Source organism: Parus major, chromosome 11 (assembly GCF_001522545.3).
Source record: "Parus major isolate Abel chromosome 11, Parus_major1.1, whole genome shotgun sequence".
NCBI classification, from domain to species: domain Eukaryota; kingdom Metazoa; phylum Chordata; class Aves; order Passeriformes; family Paridae; genus Parus; species Parus major.
Window position 1 is genome coordinate 15,338,935 of NC_031780.1, and position 18,031 is coordinate 15,356,965.

Below are 18,031 nucleotides of genomic sequence, written 5' to 3' on the forward strand. Positions count from 1 at the left end.
TCATTAGTTTAACACAATAGCTCTGCTTTCCATTAATTTATTATTTCTGTTTCTGAGCAACAGACAATGTTTTGGATGGCTGCTGTTATCCAGCAAAGTAGTTTTAAATAATAGTGATATACAGTAAAATATTAAATGAAAGAAGCTGCAATAACAACCTTTTAAATAGCTCTAATAAACTACCAATTAACAATACAGGGGGTGGAAATAAGGAATTACCTGTTTAAAGTAACATTCAAATAATTTTTCTGAGAAAAAGAAAGATGGGCATAAACTTTACACATTTGTCTGTGTATCTTTTGCAGCAGTGAATCTATAAAAATCCATACAGTGTGTTGCTGTTTTCTCATACATTATATCTTTTAAATTGATTAAAAATAGAATATTGCCCCAGATTCAGTAATGACTTCAATGAACTACATTAAAAAAAAGAATTCAACAGCTTCAATTCTACCCAGTGGTGAGACCAGTACTAATTGACTTTAGTGGCATTTTTCTGTAAATAATATATAGTCTCATTAAAGAAGGTTTATTTTAGTTTGAAACCGCATTTCTTTTTAAAATTCTTTTAAACTGAAGAAGGGAAGAAAGGAGGAAAAAAGGATGAGAGTAATAATTATTATTCTGGCAAAGTGTTCAACAGCCTTCTGACTTACAGGATATTGTGTTAACCTTGAATTAGAGCATAAAACACAGGTCGAGGACATTTTGATATAATTATTCATAGAAGTCTATGGAATTTGCAACAAACATGCTGCAACTTGTCTAATATTTAGAGAAAATCCCTGCACTTGTCTGACCAAAGTAAACATTCTGACCCAGCTCCTGGATGTACCACACCTTAGCCAGAGGCAAGGATTCCATATTTAGAGAGTAGGAAACACCAAGCTGTGAGAAAAAAACACAGATATTCCTTAAATATCAGAAATCACCAACAAATCTAAGGGTGCAAAAATTATGGATGGTCACCTCTAAAATTATGCTTGAAATCAAGAACAAACAAAATTACTCCCAGGGTAGAAAAGAGTGAGGGAGAGAGCGGGCAAGCATGAGCTGATATAGAGCAAATTCATCGCATGAAATTTCATTTCTTGAGAGCTATACATCAAGGTGTATTTGTTTAATGAGGTTGACACCAGAAAGATGTATAGAACATGTCAGACACCCAGTACCAGTGCGTTCTGGGAAAAAGATAACATCTGAAGATCTGACCACTCACTTCGTCTTCGAGCCAGACTTCTCTATCTGCTGGTTCTTCAGGGGATTATAAATGAGAGGGCAGGAGGAACAAGGAGCAAAATAATGAAAAACAACACAAAAAAAGAAAAATTATAACATTGTAGAGCCAAGTAAAGCCAAATTTATTGACCTCACAACTACATAATCAAGAGAAAGTTATCACTGTGGAAACTTTTACTAAAGCAGAATGATCTTAAATAACAAGGGAGTGCTATGAAATTTACAGCACTTTTAAGATATGCAAATTGAATGCAAGGTATAGACATAAGGGTAATTAATTGTAAATCTAAGAATAATGTTTCTTTGTCAGGGCTGTCTCCATGTTGTGGAATACATTCTAATGTGCCTTAACTCTGAATATTTCTTAAAGGCTGGTCTAATTATGAGATGTTCAGAATTTCAAAATAGTAGTTATTCTTATCGTTTAATATAGCTGCTGTAAAGTTTCATAACAAAATTTACTGATTACATGAAAATATTTTATTTTAATTTTCAAGGATAAAGCACTTGTTTAAAAGTCTAGGCACTGAGTCTTTACCTTGGAAAAAAAATAATATGATGGAAACAGCTTTTGCCTAAAGCAGTGTTTCGTGGTGCTTTTTGTTCAGGTTTTTCTTAAGGAGGAGAAAGGAAAGCAGCAAAGAATCAACATAAGTCTAAATGTAAATATCTTTATCTGCTGCATTTTTGAAGTTATCATGCTGGTTTTCTAAGGACTTCACAGAATAATATAGAATCTTATAATTCCATTATTTATTTACATTTTTGATTAATTGAAGGCATTCATGTGACAATAACTCAGGTCAACCTTTCCATTGCAACAGGACGATAAAAAAATAACTTTCTCATTTTAAAACCAGACAAGGTTGGAAAGGAAACTTTCCAAGTTTGCAAGGAAATTTATATAAACTTATATAACATGTAAAACCTTTTACTGCAATAATTCAAGCCCCTGTCAGCTTCAGTAGCAGGCCTATATATGTGCTTCCTGACAGAAAACCCAATATTTGAACTGCTTTTAGCATTTAATTCAGACAAATTAAAATGAAGATTCTTTAGGGGGCAGCATAGTAAACAGTCTTCAACAGGAATTCCATAATAGCCAGGACTTCTTGGGTTTTTTAGGAAAAGACACTTATTAGTCCTTGTGTCCTAGCAGAACTTGCTCTAGACCCATGGAAGAGTTAAACAGTGTTGGAGGGAGGAGCATGAGCAGGCAAAGCTCTCTGAGAGTCACCACAGACTGACCACCAAATACTGAGAGAAGCAGGTAAACACCTTGGTTAAAGCAAACACAGGGTTTGGGAAAATTATTCCAGTTGGTAACTCTTAAGTTCCAATAAAAACTCTAATCACAGATATTATCTCACAAAGAAACTACGCTGCTGGAGGTCTGTGATTTCGATACACGTGCAGTAGCACTAGATCAGAAATGTCCTTATTTTCACCAGTCATCACACTCCTCCCTGTGCAGACATCATCCATAAGCCCCTCATCAAGGATGTGCTTTTCATACTCCAAAGGGAAAAGAGAAAAAATCTTCAAAACCACCTGTTTTAGAAGAAGTGGAAGTGGGGTAGCTGGTCTGGGGTGAGTGGTCATGTGGGAGGATTAAAGAATTCAGGAAAACCAGAACGTGGCATGGACTGGTTTTGTGGGAGCAGGGGGGAGAAAAAGGGGAAGAGAGTCTCAGTTCATGCAGCTGGCATTTAACAGCAAAAAATCCCAAATCTAAAGTTAAAAAAATTTGTCCAGCAGAATCGGTGTACGTTATCTGCATGAGATAAAATGCATTTCAGAAACACATCAGACAAAGTCTCTGGGAGATAGAGAACAAAGAGAGGGGCTGACCATCAGTATGGAATATGAAAGTAAATGCTAACACAACTTTGGAAAATTTGCACATCATCACTTTGTGTCTGCTCTGCCTAAACAATTAAAATATTCTGTTAATATTTTTTACCTAAGCATAACATACCATAACTTTAGCCCCCCTTCAGTGACAGTTTGTGCTTGGAAGTTCTGTTATAGTTTAAACAGAGAACTCAGGAAATTTTGAAATCATTGCCAGATATAGAGGCAGATTTCATAACATGAGTTAAATGCATCATATGCTTACATGAGAGGGTCTTTCCTATATAACACTTGCAGAAATTATAAATTCTCCATATGCCAGCAGAGTTAATAGGCTTCCTTACAGGAACTTTCAAAAATTATGCTTGCACAGGAGTAAGTTTCCAAAACTTTCTGTAAGGAAACAGAAAACCAAGGCACCTATTAATGCTGGGTTGTAACTGCAGCAAACTGAAATTTTCATCCTTCTTTTCATGACAGCTTTCCTACACAAAGCTTAAACTTTTAGGTACCTGAAGAAAGTGTCAGTGGGATTTCTTACTGACACCTGATTCCCTAACTTCTTGAGAAGGCAGAAAACTTAGTCTGAAGTAATGAAGGTAATGACAGAACAGTTTGGATAGAAGATGTGCCAAGGTTATGCAAAAATTTCTAAAGGCCACTTAAGGAGGAATCCTAGGAGACAAACTCCATGGTTTTGATGGAGATAAATGATATGAGGACAGATTTTTCCTTTTCTGCACAGTGCAGTGGAAATGGCATTACAGCACTGATAAAAGATCTGATCTAGAAGCAGAAGGCTCTTGTTTTCTCCAGCTGCATTTCTATGATGTGACAGATAAAGGCTATTGTCCTTTTGGAAGCATTTTTGTACATTATAGTTTCAATTGGATTTCAAGTGGGGATTACAATTTTTTCCTATCAATTAGTAAAAGACTGTAAATCTTAGGTGTGTTGCAGAGGTTAACCACAGCTATGTTTGACCCACGTTATTTTTTCTCATTAGTCTATGATATCTACCAGCAATTTTACATGCTGTTTTTGCAGGTTCAGTGAACTTTTCAAATTGTTATAATTTTGCCAAAATGTCTGACAATCAAACTTGTGACTGACTGCCCAGAAAATGCAGAGCCAAACTCAGCTTCCACCGTAACCCAACTGAAGGGTTAGAGCCAGCAAATTATCCTAAGCCAGTTTATTCTGAAGCCATTAATCACCAAAAAAATGCATTTATTTTCTGTTTCTTGTCACTCTGAACCTGTTCCTCCAATTCAATTACTAACAAATTAAACTGTTGTGAAAACAAACTGTGGCAAGCACTGAACAGTGGCACAACTTCTACTCCTGAATCTCCTCTACTCTCCAGTCATCCACCAGCTTTCTAGAACTTAGCAATTGAACAGGGTGAGCATCCTCCTCACCTGGAAATAACAATAACAATGGGAGGACCTGTGAACTAGACACCAATTACACATTGCTTTGGGTTGGTTTTTTTTCTTTTCCATTGAAATTATTCTTGCTTTCACTGAATCAATGGTGAGGTGAACTTTCGGCACTTGGAAGTACAGAGAGCAGATTAATAAAAGAGCAGTTCAGCAGGACCCATTCACAAAGTCCACTTCCCTGTGATGAATCAACATGAGCTAAACCAGTCCCACCCATTTCAGTGGGATTCTCTGACCAGTGAATGTGCACAAGGCATGTGGTGGGACCAAACAGGCAAATGCAGCATCAGACCTTACACCCTCCTTGTTAAACAGACTCAGTTCTAATTACTGAAAGATGGATGGCCTTGCAAAATACTCTTTATTCCTAAGGTCATTAAGAAAAGTGGAATTCTTCACCTTGTCCTTAAACTCAGTGGAAACTGCTCAGTTCACCTCTTTCACTTGGTGTGTTTAATTATTTGCACAGCTTGAATTAATACTAGGTCTATGTCTGAACGTCTCTGCTTGTCTTACTTGCTGCCAATCACTTCACAATACCCAGAATTTCAGGTTTTCTTGCTGCAGGAGTCATCAGGGAGCAAAATGAGATGAAAACATTTAAGTGAGATGACTGATATTTCCAAAGAAGACTTTACTTTCATTTTTTCCAGGGACTTCACTTTCCTTATTTCCTGGTATAAGAGCTCATTCCTAGACCATTAGAAGATAGGGAGAAATACCAGGCAAAAATGAAACACTGACTCTTCATATTACAATGGTTTGATGGATCTTTGGTGATTCAAACCAAATTTAGAGAAGCCACATTTACACTGCCTGTCTCCCCAATGCCTGTAACTCCTAAATCAGAACATGGACTGCAAAAAGGTCACTGAGAAGAAATAATCCTGATGTACTAAAATAAAAAAAAATAAAAACAACGAGAACTGGCACACACCAATTTAAGACTTACCAATTTAAAGAAATACATTATTCCGCAATATTTTCAAGTGTAAAGCTTGGTATTCCAAATGTGATCCAATATAAATCAGAGTTTTGGTAAACAAGCATGTAGCTCTCTCTTCTTTTTTGTTTTTATAAGATTTTCACGTAACATTTAAGATGCCAAGCAAGAGAGGGTGAAATGCTACTATCCACAAGCCAGCAATACACAGGCACAAGGCTCCTCTGCAGGAGGACCAAGCCACACACAGACGAAAAATATAAAGCAAAAAATAGAACGAAGCTAAATAAAAATAATAAAACAAAATCTACAGATTAAATTCTTTCCTTCCTTATATCCTTTCGAGGCAGCTTGAAGTCAGTGCATTTGCACAGGATGTAAGTCAGGGCACAAATTGGCCCTTCAGCTCTGAGATTCCTCCAAGCTTTCCCAACAGCTTGCTGAGCGTAATTTGGGCTGGGTTATTTAGAGCTACACAGGATAATACAGCACAAAGACTGGTGTGAACAATAACTCTTGCACAATTTATCACGCAGAGAAGAGCTACTAATCTTTTTAGAAAACAAGGTATTCAAAATTATTTAATGCTAATATTTATGCATCAGAAAGCATTCTAAGCACAAAACAGCCCTCCTCCCCCTCCCCATCCACAACACGCATTTGTGAACATCTTCAGCTACAATACACCATATTTTCAGAGAGTATTGAAATTATCGTACTGTATGTTGGCATTTATGAAATTCTGTTATTAATGCCACTCTCATGCAAAGATAAGCTGTGTTTACAATACTAATACCTTCCACAAATAATTAGATATGTATAGCTACACATATAGCACACATTCTATACCAGTCATGGCTCAAAACTGTAAATTTAAAGTATATTATTGTAATAAACAGTAATAAGAGCAATGATTATAAAAATCAGTTCGGCATGCTTCTGCCTAGCAGAATTCTGTACCACAATGTCAGTTAACAACAGAGAACCAAGACAAGAAGGAGCATCTTCTGAACTATTATTTTCTTAGCTCTTCAGTGTTTTATTTTCCTATTACATGCTAAAATTTTAAAAAATAAAAAATTGGAATTATATAAAATTTAAAGTAATTATGAAATTAGTCTAAAGTAGCAATTCTTCCTAACTAAGCAAATGGGTATCAATCTATCATTGCTTTCACATGATTACTGCTACATTCTTTCAAAATTACAAGTTTATAAAAGTACTGCTATCTTTGAATAATTTTCAAAATATCTTATAGGAACAAGGTTTTCTTTACATGTCAACTCAAAAATCTAAAAGCAAAAATCATAAATCTATATATATCAGATTTTTTTAAAATATTAAACATAATTTTTTTTAAAATGGCATAATTCTATTTCTTCCTAGGAGAGCTGCATCATCCTTTGCCTCAGTTAGCATAGGTACAATAAATAATAAAAATCCCTTTTCTTCTTCTCTTGCATGCAGTACAGGCTCTATATCCAACTCAAAACAGTATTTACTAGACCAGTGAACTCCCTATTTGGACTTTTTTTGCAGCACCTCTGCTGCAAGACACTAAGCCTGTGTTTGTTTGGGCAATATTATGGCACAACAGAGCACCTTCTGTGTGATCTGCAGCTACAACATTGCAGAAAGATAAGAAAGTTAATCAAGAAAAGTGATTTTTGCAAATGTTTCCAACTTCCATTTAAATCAAAACATCAAACCCCCACAATCTCCCAGGTTACACATAGTAGGGGAAAATTGGGCTCTTGACTATCATTTACCTGGATCAAGGGGTGTAGGAAATTTCCCAATTATTTGTTAGATTTAGCAAGAGGGAAAAGGACTCGATATCCCTATCACTGAGAACATTCAAACACATACAACTGCATTCAAAATTGGCATAAATTAGTTGCAGAACCTTAGCCATCAGAGCACTCTCCCCTAAGTCAGCCTCTCCAGATTGCTTAAGACTGATCCATTAGACTGAAGCTCGATGTAGAGCTTTGCAGAGTGCTGCTGCCCACACATTCCCTTTTTAACAAGTTTATGTTGAAGATAGTTTTCCTGAAGCAAGAGACTCAGTTTGGTGAAAAGAAATAGCACTATTATCAAACAAGAGGCAAAAGCAAAAGAACAGTTATCTGAAATTCCTCAAACTGTCTTTTCACAGTCCCTTTTAAGTTGTCTCAGACTTCATTCCTTATCTCTGCATGCTGAACCTCTGTCTGAGTTTCTGCTTCTTGGTGTTAGTTCCTCCAAAGAACCTCTGATGGCTCTTTAATGAAGCCATAAGATGAATATCCCTCTGAGAAACTGTGTTTTCACTGTTTTCTCATAAAACATGATTCTTTCCCCCCCTTTCCCTTCAACTTTTAATTCGAAACCAATGCAAAACAGAACAGCAGTAACAGCAACCTGGATCATCCCACTCCTGTGATTATGGAAATTCCTTCTATTGGCTTCTCCTAAAACATCTTTTCTATTACTTTAATCAAGGCTTTTGGTGGCCCTAGGTTTCCAAAACATGGCATTTCTGTGAGGTGACATTCTAAGCCTATTTTCAAGGCAGATATTAGTAGATTCAGCTATGTTGCAGCTACACCAATTTCCATCTTATTAAAAATACCACAAAAAACTTCTTTTGTGCCTTCCTCATATATTCTGCAAGTATTTCTGTCTTATTATTTTCTGAAGGATATCTACATTCTTGTTACTTTCTCCTGCTCATTCCGACCTGGATGTTTTTTGTAAGCCTTGTTTTGAACAAGTTGTGTTCTACTCAATATTCACTGTGCATTTGGCAGATCCTGTGCTTTCACCTTTTCCTTTGCCATTTTTTACTGAGGTTTTTACCATGTCTCAGAATTCCAACATGTATTCTCTCCTTCAGTTTTAGCAGAAATTTTCTAAAAATCTGTCTGATGTGTTGCACCCCAAGATGCTGAGCACTTCACCATGCTGTCTCCATCCTTTATTCCCTGCTGGCTGTCCTCAGCCTTTTGAGGGGCTTTTCTGTCAGCACTGGCACCCCCAGCTCAGTGTCCCCCCTCAGTCCTTTTCCCTTGTTTGGGACACAATCCCTGTGCCACATTTCTCTCTACACATCCCTCTGCTGCTTTTACACTGGTTGCTTCTCCAGTTGATTTTTTTGCCTCTGTTTACTTTCTTTCTCTGTCTTCGGTTATCCTGTTTTATTGAGCTCTTCAGCTGATGACTCCCTTTTTATTCTCCTTCAGTCTCCTATTTAACAGTCACATTTCAATTATTTTTCAGCTCAGGGTAAGGTGAGTACCAAGACTCCCAAAAGTAGGCTCAGGTACAAGGAATTGTCTAGAAGTTGTTGACTTCAGGCTTCCAGACAGAGCTGGTTAATGAGAAAAAAACAGGATCCTTCGCCCAGAGATTGGGGAGAAGACAAGGACCTCAGGGTCCACCAGGTCAAGTCTCTTCATTCTTTCCTAATTTTGCCATTAAAATAAAATCTAAAAACTATGAATTAACCATAAATTAGACACAGTTTATTTTCCACTTGGGATAATTTCTTATGTGTGTTCTGAAAAACCTGGTCTGTCTTTTAAATCAACATCATCCTGCCTGTGAAAGGGAGCCAGTGATCTGCATGACAACACACTTGATCTTCTTCCAATAGTCAAAGTCATCCTGAGCTTTCTCAGCAGCAATATCAAATTCCCTTTTGTGTGTGTGTGTGCATGTGATGCTTTTTGTTGGAATAGCCTCTTCATTATTAGAAGACAGTTGTTAAAGAATATGTTTCGCAAATTTCTTCTCATTTTCTTCATCAAATTAGTCAGTTGTTCCAGTCGAGAAATTCCAACTCAGTCCTGCTTTTCACATTTTAAAAATCTCACTTCATCCATAAAAGATTTCTTCTGTAAAGATATTGACATTTTCTTACCTAGCAGCTCAAAAGAGTTTAGAAAATCCAGGTTGAGAGCGGCATATTGGAGTCTAGACACTAGATTACAAATTGCTATTTGATCAAAATATAAGCTAGATAATTTACCTGTTTCTTATTTAAATATAAAAGCTTTCATACATTTAGAATAAAAAAATGCCATCTAAGTGAATAACAAATGAGAAAAGCATAACTACTACTGTGAGTAAGATTACTAAAATGAGTGCAAGGGGGGCTGATTCTGGAGGGAAAAAAATAAAAAAATAAAGACTATGGTGTGAAAATGCAATCTAAAAAGGTGCTACTTTATGTACTACACATATCTGCAGTTCAAGAGATATGAATGCAAAGGCTGTCAAAAAAGCCTAAAATTTATAAACACCTCAAGATCATAAAGCTTCCAGCTTTAAGTTTTTAATAGAAAAAGCCAATAGCTGCACTCTCTATTCAGACCAAAGTTTCAAATAGAATCAAAAGATGTTGAACTTCATTACATTTGGTTAAAAGTGACAAAGTGGCTGTAAAGGCTCAAAGCCCTGATTACAGGATCCCTCCTGTCTCTGCTGGGAGACAAGACAGATGTTCCTGCCAGGAGCTCGGTGTCAGCCCAACAGGAGAGAATTCCAGGGGTCTCTGCCTTTCCCTCCTGCCTGCAGTGGCCAGGAAGATGTGGCAGGATGACCAAGAAGAGAGTGGATAAACATCAGCCTGTACAGCAACACCAGGTAGCAACAAAAAATGCTTCCATTTTTCTGTTTACTGGCTCCTTTAGGACCAGCTTCAACAAAATTAGGAGCCTTTGTTTGAACATCCAAAGTATCAAGGTCAGGACAACAGCAAAGTACAACATCAAGCAACACATTTGAGGGGATGGCTCTGGAGCAGCTGGTTAGCTTCCATGATGAATGGGAATTACAGCAGTTTTCAAGAGACCAACAGAAGGCTGGCAGGGTCCTAATCAGCTATAACATCAGTAGTAAAGATCTAAGGAGACTAGAGCATTTCCAAAACTAGAAACTTCTCTGGGCTTTAGTTTCAATAATTATAGCTGTGACAGCTGGACGGTGTGGGTACATGACTGGAATGGGTTGGAGTTTTTGACATATGGTGCTATTGGAATCCTGTCTGTCAGGAAAGGAGCAGAAAATTACCCCCCAACAACGGGGGCTGCAGCTCATGTCATCCTGTCTCAAAGTAAAGGAGCAAAGATGGCATTTTTGCAGGTTAACATTCAGCAAATGACAAAATGTCATTCAAGTAATGTTACAGCAGAACATCAGTGCAAAGCGCTGCAGGGTCACAGGGGCAATTTAAGTTAACTGAAGGAAGCGCATTGGCATGCCTGGTTTTCCTTCTGCTAACTAAATTTCTAGCTGCTCTCATCCTCCTGGAATAACCATTTGGTGCTGACGCTGCGGGAAGTGGCCCCACGTGGCTTGAAAGAGACTCCAGGTGTGCTGAACAATAATTTCAGATTGTTACTTCTTCCCGAGTGTGCCTCTCAAAAGGTCTTTTTCCATCCTGCATGTAAACTCATGCTCACCCAGAGAGAGAGGAAGCTCTATCCTCCCCATAAATTGATAGTTCCATCAAAAAACACCATGTAGTGGCCAGTAATTAATTTTTCTTTACATTCTACTTATTAAAAATCAATGTAAAAACTCTGAAGCAAAAGATGTTCAGTATAATGAAGTGACACAGACCTGTTTGTCAGCCAGACCATCACTCTGCACAAGACCTATTTCTGCTAGGAAGGATAGTTGAACTATAGGTTGTCAAGACAGAATTTTATCTCTCTTTTCCTCAAGCTCTGAACTCTGCATGCTGAAATTAAACCCTTTCATTACCACTCCCCATTCCCTGTCATTCCTCTTTCTGTTGCCAAATTTGCCATTAAGGGTAGGTTTTTCTCCTAGCATACACACAGAAATATATGTGCTTATCTTGCAATTGCCAGGCCAGAACGAGAAACTATTTATTTTTTTCCCCTTCTTGGGATTCTTTTGTGACACAAAACCTCCTCAAAGCAGCCCATTCCAAAATGCAGGAATTGGAGCAGGTCTATCTGAAGGCCACCATGCATGAACAAGGAACTTCTGCTGATTTGGAAAGGACGCACACACACAAGGTGACAGTGGGAACGTGCTGCCAAAGCAGAAAAATTACTCAAAATGCAGAGATGGATCACAGAAATCAAAGTAAAACTAGTGAGGGATAATAGGAAGGAAGGAAAGTGTGTCCAGGAGACCCAGTGACAAAGAGGGAGTGAAGGTACTGAGTGATTTCCATTCTACTTTGATGTGGAAATTCTGGACACAGGTTTCCACATGGGAAAAACTTCATTAACATGCAACGTGGGAACATGGGCTGTAACATGGGAAAACTTCATTAAATTGTTTGCTTACTTGACAAGAGGGTGGTCAAATACTGACCCAAAGACCCAGTGAGGCTCTTGTTTCTTGAAACAAAGCAAAACTGAACAGGACGTGGATCTGGGCAGCCTCACGCAGCTGGCCCTGCTTTGGGCTGACCTCCACACCTACATTCTGATAGGATTCTGTGCTGAAAAACAGCAAATTTTAGAAAACGCCATGGTAGCACTTTTAATTGGTGCTAAAAGATCTGCTTTAAACCAGTAAAAATCCAGAATTAAACCTGTAGTTTTTCTGGATGTATGTATATCTTGAAGGGCTTCCACAGCATGAGAAATTTTAGGTAATATACAATATTGACTCTAGGAACTCATGCTTATTTCCTACCCTACATACCACAATATGAAATTTTGGCAATTAATGATGACTCAGAGGAAATAGATGCTATTTAAAGGATAAACAGAAACAAAAATATATTTTAATCCTGAAGTATCTTATTAGATTTTTTTTTTCACAAAAATGTGGGAAAACTCTTTTCAAGCAGCATTTCTACAGGCAAGCTCTATCTTAAATTCGAATATTTTTTCTTGTTTGAAGTACTGTGGACCTCTTTTCTCACCATCCCCTGGTGCTCTGGGATGTCCCCTCCTGGTCTTTGTTCATGTCTCAGAGAGCTTTCCTCATGTTCATTATGTTTAAGAGGGAGAGAGAGGATGAACCTCGTTATTCGGTAACATGAAGGTCACTTCATACACGAGAAAAGAAGCAGAGAAAGAGGAATAGGAAAAAGAATTAGACCCAGAACTGTAAAACTAATAAGCAGGATAAGACAGAAATACAAGGGTCTACTTTTTGAACATTCTCTTGAGTGCTGAAAAACAATGAAGTTTGGTTTCCAGTACATTTAGTGCTCTGTCTTAAGCAGGGTTCTCAAATGTGTTAAAAAATACCATATGGGGTCTAGTGTTTTTGATTGGAAATGCATTAATGTGGGACAACTGGCTTTTCCAGAAGAAAGAAATTTCTAACAGGAGAGGGCTGTTATTATTTATATGAGCTGAGATCATCCCATTTTACTGATTCATTTAGAGTAATGCCAACTAGAGCTGAAAACAAGAATTTCTTCTTAAAGAAATTATGAAATTACTGTAGACTTTGATCTAACATCACCCAAGTTTTCACTTACAGGGACTCACAGCACAAACATTAGTCACTGGAAATATGTACTACATTGCATATCTTACAATACAGAAAAGGAGAGAGAAGCCTATTTGATCAAAATATTTGGAACCATAACTTGAAGTCAGGTTTGACAGAAATAACTTCTGTTTTTTCTACTTCATATACTTACATTAATTATTTTCTAATAGGAAGTGGATCACTGAGAAAGTGACTCTAAACACTCATATCCCTTTGGCTTCTTTCCCACCATTGTAAAACATCTCTGTCCAAGGAGCTGTTTTTCAAAAATGCACACACATAGCTATGTGCTCAAATAGAGTGTACATTTATTTGTTTCTATTTGCAAATATTTGAACTGTGCTTTCTACTACCAGATTTGGCATACAGTGTTTGCAGCTTAAAAATCTCCCCTTAGGCCTGTAAGATTATCCTGATTGAGGGGAAAAAAAATAAAAAATATCAAAGAATAACTGCCCTCAAGCCACATCATGCAATGATTAAATATGAAATACATATAACGCCAATAAAAGAAAAGCACAAAAAGTGGATTAACAAGATATTCAACTCCATCCAGTTTAACTGAAAGATGGTGAATCAGGATCGTGGTTGAAAGTCGCTGTTAGAAGGGTTATAATAATGGCCAAGACAAAAAGGTTATATTCTCAGAGCAGCTTGCTCTAAAAGAGAGCATGCTACTGTAGTTTGATGAAGAAATGTGAAATACAAAGTGTCAAACAGAAGAAAATGCAATCAGTTCACTGATCCTACACTGAAGAATTAAAGAAGGCAATAGCCTTGAGGAATGAAGGCACCTCTGATCTTTCGCACAGCATGGGCTGCCTGTGTTCCCCTTGTCAAACAGTAAATAATCAAAATCAATGGGAGGTATAAGAAGTCTGAAAAACTCAAAGGAAAAATAATTTCCCAGATATACCAGCAATAAAAGTCATTCCCGTGTTATATAATTCTAATTATTAGCAAAATAGAAAAGGCAGAGACCCGGACTAAATTTTTTATTCTGTATTTCACTGATATCTGTGAGGGTTTGTGGTATTCTGGGGTTATATTTTCAGCTCAGTATATTCTCCTGACTGATCATTTGGGCAGAACTCATCTGCAGCCCCGTGGGGAAACAAGTACAACAACCCCCAGGAGAGCTCAGCTTGGGCAAAGGTACTGGGGGCACCGGCATCAATCCTAATACTTTCTGACCAAACACAGCCAGGTTAACTTGAAGGCCAAAACTCTGTCACACATCAAAAGGATGGATAAATTCTCATGTATAAACCCAGTGCAACAGGAGAATTTGCCACTGTGAAAGGGAGGCAAGCCCCTTTCAGTCCTCTGTATCACCTCCCTCACCTCACCTGCCATGCAAATTGAGAAGTTTAGGAAGAAGAGGCACAAGTTGTGACTACCACAGTGATGCCAGGGATCACAAATATGCCAAATTCCCAGGCTTCTGAGTCAGACAGACACACAGTAGATAGCAGAGAGCACTAAGAACACAGGTAGACTTCTCAGTCCAAGTTAAAGGGACTATTTCTCCACCTCACCTCCCTCCATATGGATTTAGGGTAGGAAAAACTTAAGCAAATTACTCCTTGAAAAATGTAAGTCCTTAATATTCATTGTGAGTGAGTAGCTGCTAATTATCAGCCTTCTGCAATGGTACAGTGCCTCTGTGTGCCATTTTGGTGGGCTGGCTAAGACCACCACACACTGACATGAAATTCAGGAGTAACTCTGAGCTTTCTGTCCCCTGAAGTCAGCAAAAGCTTAGAATATTGCTAAGATGGTAACAGCTGCCAGCCCCTCAAGGGACAGCCTTTGCTCGTGTTGCTCTTGAAATGAATGATGAATAACATTAGAAATATCCTCAGTGATACAGGCTGACAGTTGCCTTTATTTTCTAGAGCAAGGATACAGGACAGGATACAGGATCAGATACAGGACATGGCCCTGGAAAACACCACAGTTTGAGGCTGCATTGTGAGCCCTCACTTTGTCAGGCAGCTTCACACACAGCCTAAGAGTAATGGAATGAAGGGGAAAAGCATTCAAGAGGGAAAAAAGGGCCTCTTTCAGGACAGTTGTGTGCATCCTCCAGAGCTTGTTGACTTTCTCCTCTCCAGGTCTTACTGGAAGATGAGCCCCTTATCTTGGGCACACCTTTGTTGTTGGTACATCATTCCCTAATGATCCTGGGATTGCTGCACTTGTCTCTAACTGCATCTGGGCATCCTGGTAAATCAATAACTTAGAAGGCAGAGCTCCTTAGTAAATCTGCTGAAATAACTGTGCCTAATCCAGAACACCTAAACTAGGAAGCCACTTCTGCAGTGTCTATCCAGAGCACATGGCTTCTGAAATAGCATCTAGGAGGAGTCTGAATACTCCTGGATATTCTCAAAGCAGGAGACCCTAGTTACTAAACACAGCATTGGTGCTGGGGTCACACTGCCAGCCGGGACAATACATCCATTTAATGCCATCTACATTTCTGACACATCAGCTGAGCCCCTGGGTGATTTCAAAGGGGCTAATTATAACCACCTCTTCCTCTTACTAATGGTGCCACAAAAGAGCAATGACCACACTTTTTCAGCAGACCTGGCCTCTGGGGAACAGGACAGTATGTGACTCAGCAGCTTCCAGCAGCCCCGTGCGTGCTCAGAGCCTCCAACAGGCAAGGACTGACATTCCTGCCCGGTGCACTGTGAGCCACTTCATGGGCCTCCAGGGCTTCCAGGGACAGGCAGACACAATAATCTGCCTTCCCAGAACATGGGACCCCAGTCTGGATTATATCCACCTGCCCCTGCGATTTACAGCGTTTGTTTCAAAAAGGTTTTTTTTGGTGCGTGTAGGAATAAAAACAAATAAGCAAACAAGCAAAACCCAGATGTTTCAACCCACTAAAAAAAGCCTGTAGACAATCTTTTCAAAAGACCAGCATCAATATGCAGTTTGTAATTGTCTTGTCACATACTGTATACTGACTTTCATGACTTTTCCCACAGTATTTCAGAGGTTGTTATAAATGCCAACACAGAAGGGAAGTGGGTGTTTCACCTCTGACTAATGGCAGCATTTACTAGCCTGAAGATCTCTTCTTATATCCATCTAATAAACTGGTTTGTCAGTAGATAATACGAAATTCCATCTGACACACTTGAAAACTAAGTGCCAGACTCTGAGTCTATTTCCATTTCAGTACACAAGATTTTATCCATGGAGCTCCTATTACCTTCAGTAACAGCATCCGTGCTATTCCCCTCACATAGCAAAGGGGGAGCAAACCCCCAGGTGAGCACTTGTAAAAGCCCCTGGGTACTTGTACAAGCCCCTGGGTAGAATAACTTTCAAGACAATTATAGGATTTTTCTCCCTGATTTTTCTAGCAAACACAATAGGCCTGGAAACTACCAAAGGTCTGTTGAACATATCAGAGGTGGGTGGAATTTGATTCTGCTCATCCTTTCAAAATGCCTCTGAGATTTGTAAATATTCACTGTGGTGCTGAGGTTTTGAAAAGGCAGTTATACAGCAAATTTGAATGATTAATGATCCAAGACATTTTAACACATTATTTCTCTATTTTCAACATAAATAGTGTGTAAAGGGTGTTTAAAACCTTAATGAATCGAACTATATGAGTAAATAATGTTAATCATTTTAATTGCCCAGTAGTCTGAAATTAGATTTAACAGTCTGATAATGTATAACTTTAAAGGAATACAACCCTGCTCTATAAAAAATCCCTTCCAAGCCAATTCTAATAATTTCTATTTATCTTTTATGACATTAACTGTTCTACCAGTCTGCCGACAGACAGCCTTACGCTCACATTTAGTTTAAATGCAGTGCAGTATAGTTTTTCATTATCATTAACGTGCTCCTGGTGGGCAGAGTGCAATGCAGTGGCACTGGTCACACTTCATTGCTTTATCTCATATGACAAAGAGAGATGATGTGCTTCAGCCCAGGCCAGAAGATGAAAGCGAAAGGTGGCCATGGCAAACTCCCCCTGCTGCCGAGGAACCGCGGCCGGGCTGCGGCGTGTGACTTGCTAACAGCACGAAGGGGCAGACAAATAGATTTTCCTCTATATTTATAACCAGCATCATTCTTCCTTTCAGGCCTTTCAGTGCAGGTAGCTGTTTTATATGAAATGAACAATCTTTATAGACGTACCAGAGCTATAACAAGGCTGATTTTCAGCGAGGCTGAGGTATATAACTCTTACAGAATTGTCAGGCTTCTTGCTCAACAAATCAAGCCTAACTTATGATGTTTGCAGTGTAATTTTTATTCCTGTTTGACTAGCCAACTACCCAGTGGTAATAGGATGTTAGAAAAGGGCAGTAGCAATGTTTGTACATGCCATGATTGATAGGCAAACTCTGCATTTTTCATTTATATCTCCTGATTCCAAATCAGTTAAGTTTAGGAAAAATGAAACAAAATGGCAAGAAAAATGCTTGCAGATTGCAGCCCAGCACTCTCGTAGATCTGAGTTCAGCCCACATCTGCTAGGATTGTCTGGAAACATTAAGATATCTAAATGAAAATCAATACTATATGTGCCAGCATTTACTACCAAGAACAAGTATCAAGAGACCTCAGCTAATCAGGCTTTCAAGCTTGTACTTGAGCCATAGTCTGAACCCCAGGGGTGTCCTAATTGGCCCAGACTAATCATAGAAGAGTTAAATTTATAACCAGCAAAGACATCTTGTTTTTCTTACAAGTCATCATTTTGAAAGGGAAAGCCTCACCTGTGTGGTAGCGACGTGTGGTGAGAGCCACCGGTCATGCAAGAACTGCTGCTCACCTGTCAGAGGTAAAGGAAAGACTAATTTACTGTCCTCCATAAAACCAGTCAGGCACATTTAAGCTTTTGGTGGCTATATAGTGCTATCAAACCTTTCACATGAACTGCATATTTTCTCAACTTAAAAGCTCTGCACTTAACACTCCTGCACTGGGAGATAGAAGGTTTATATTTTATAAGTAAAAGACCCTCCACACTCATCTCCCAACCTAGTTTTTTGAGCCAGCTAAATAAATATATTTCCAAATCAAACAC

General features: G+C 38.5%; 1 long non-coding RNA gene across 2 annotated transcripts in view; it reads right to left on the reverse strand.

Annotated features, from left to right (window-relative positions):
* LOC107210043 overlaps positions 1 to 17,770 on the reverse strand; it is a 29,754-nt gene extending 11,984 nt beyond the window's left edge. For both annotated transcript variants that reach the window (XR_004499122.1, XR_004499121.1), the window contains exon 1: positions 17,721 to 17,770. This is a non-coding gene — a long non-coding RNA (uncharacterized LOC107210043). The remainder of the gene's footprint in view (positions 1 to 17,720) is intronic.
* Between the last annotated feature and the right edge of the window lie 261 nt (positions 17,771 to 18,031).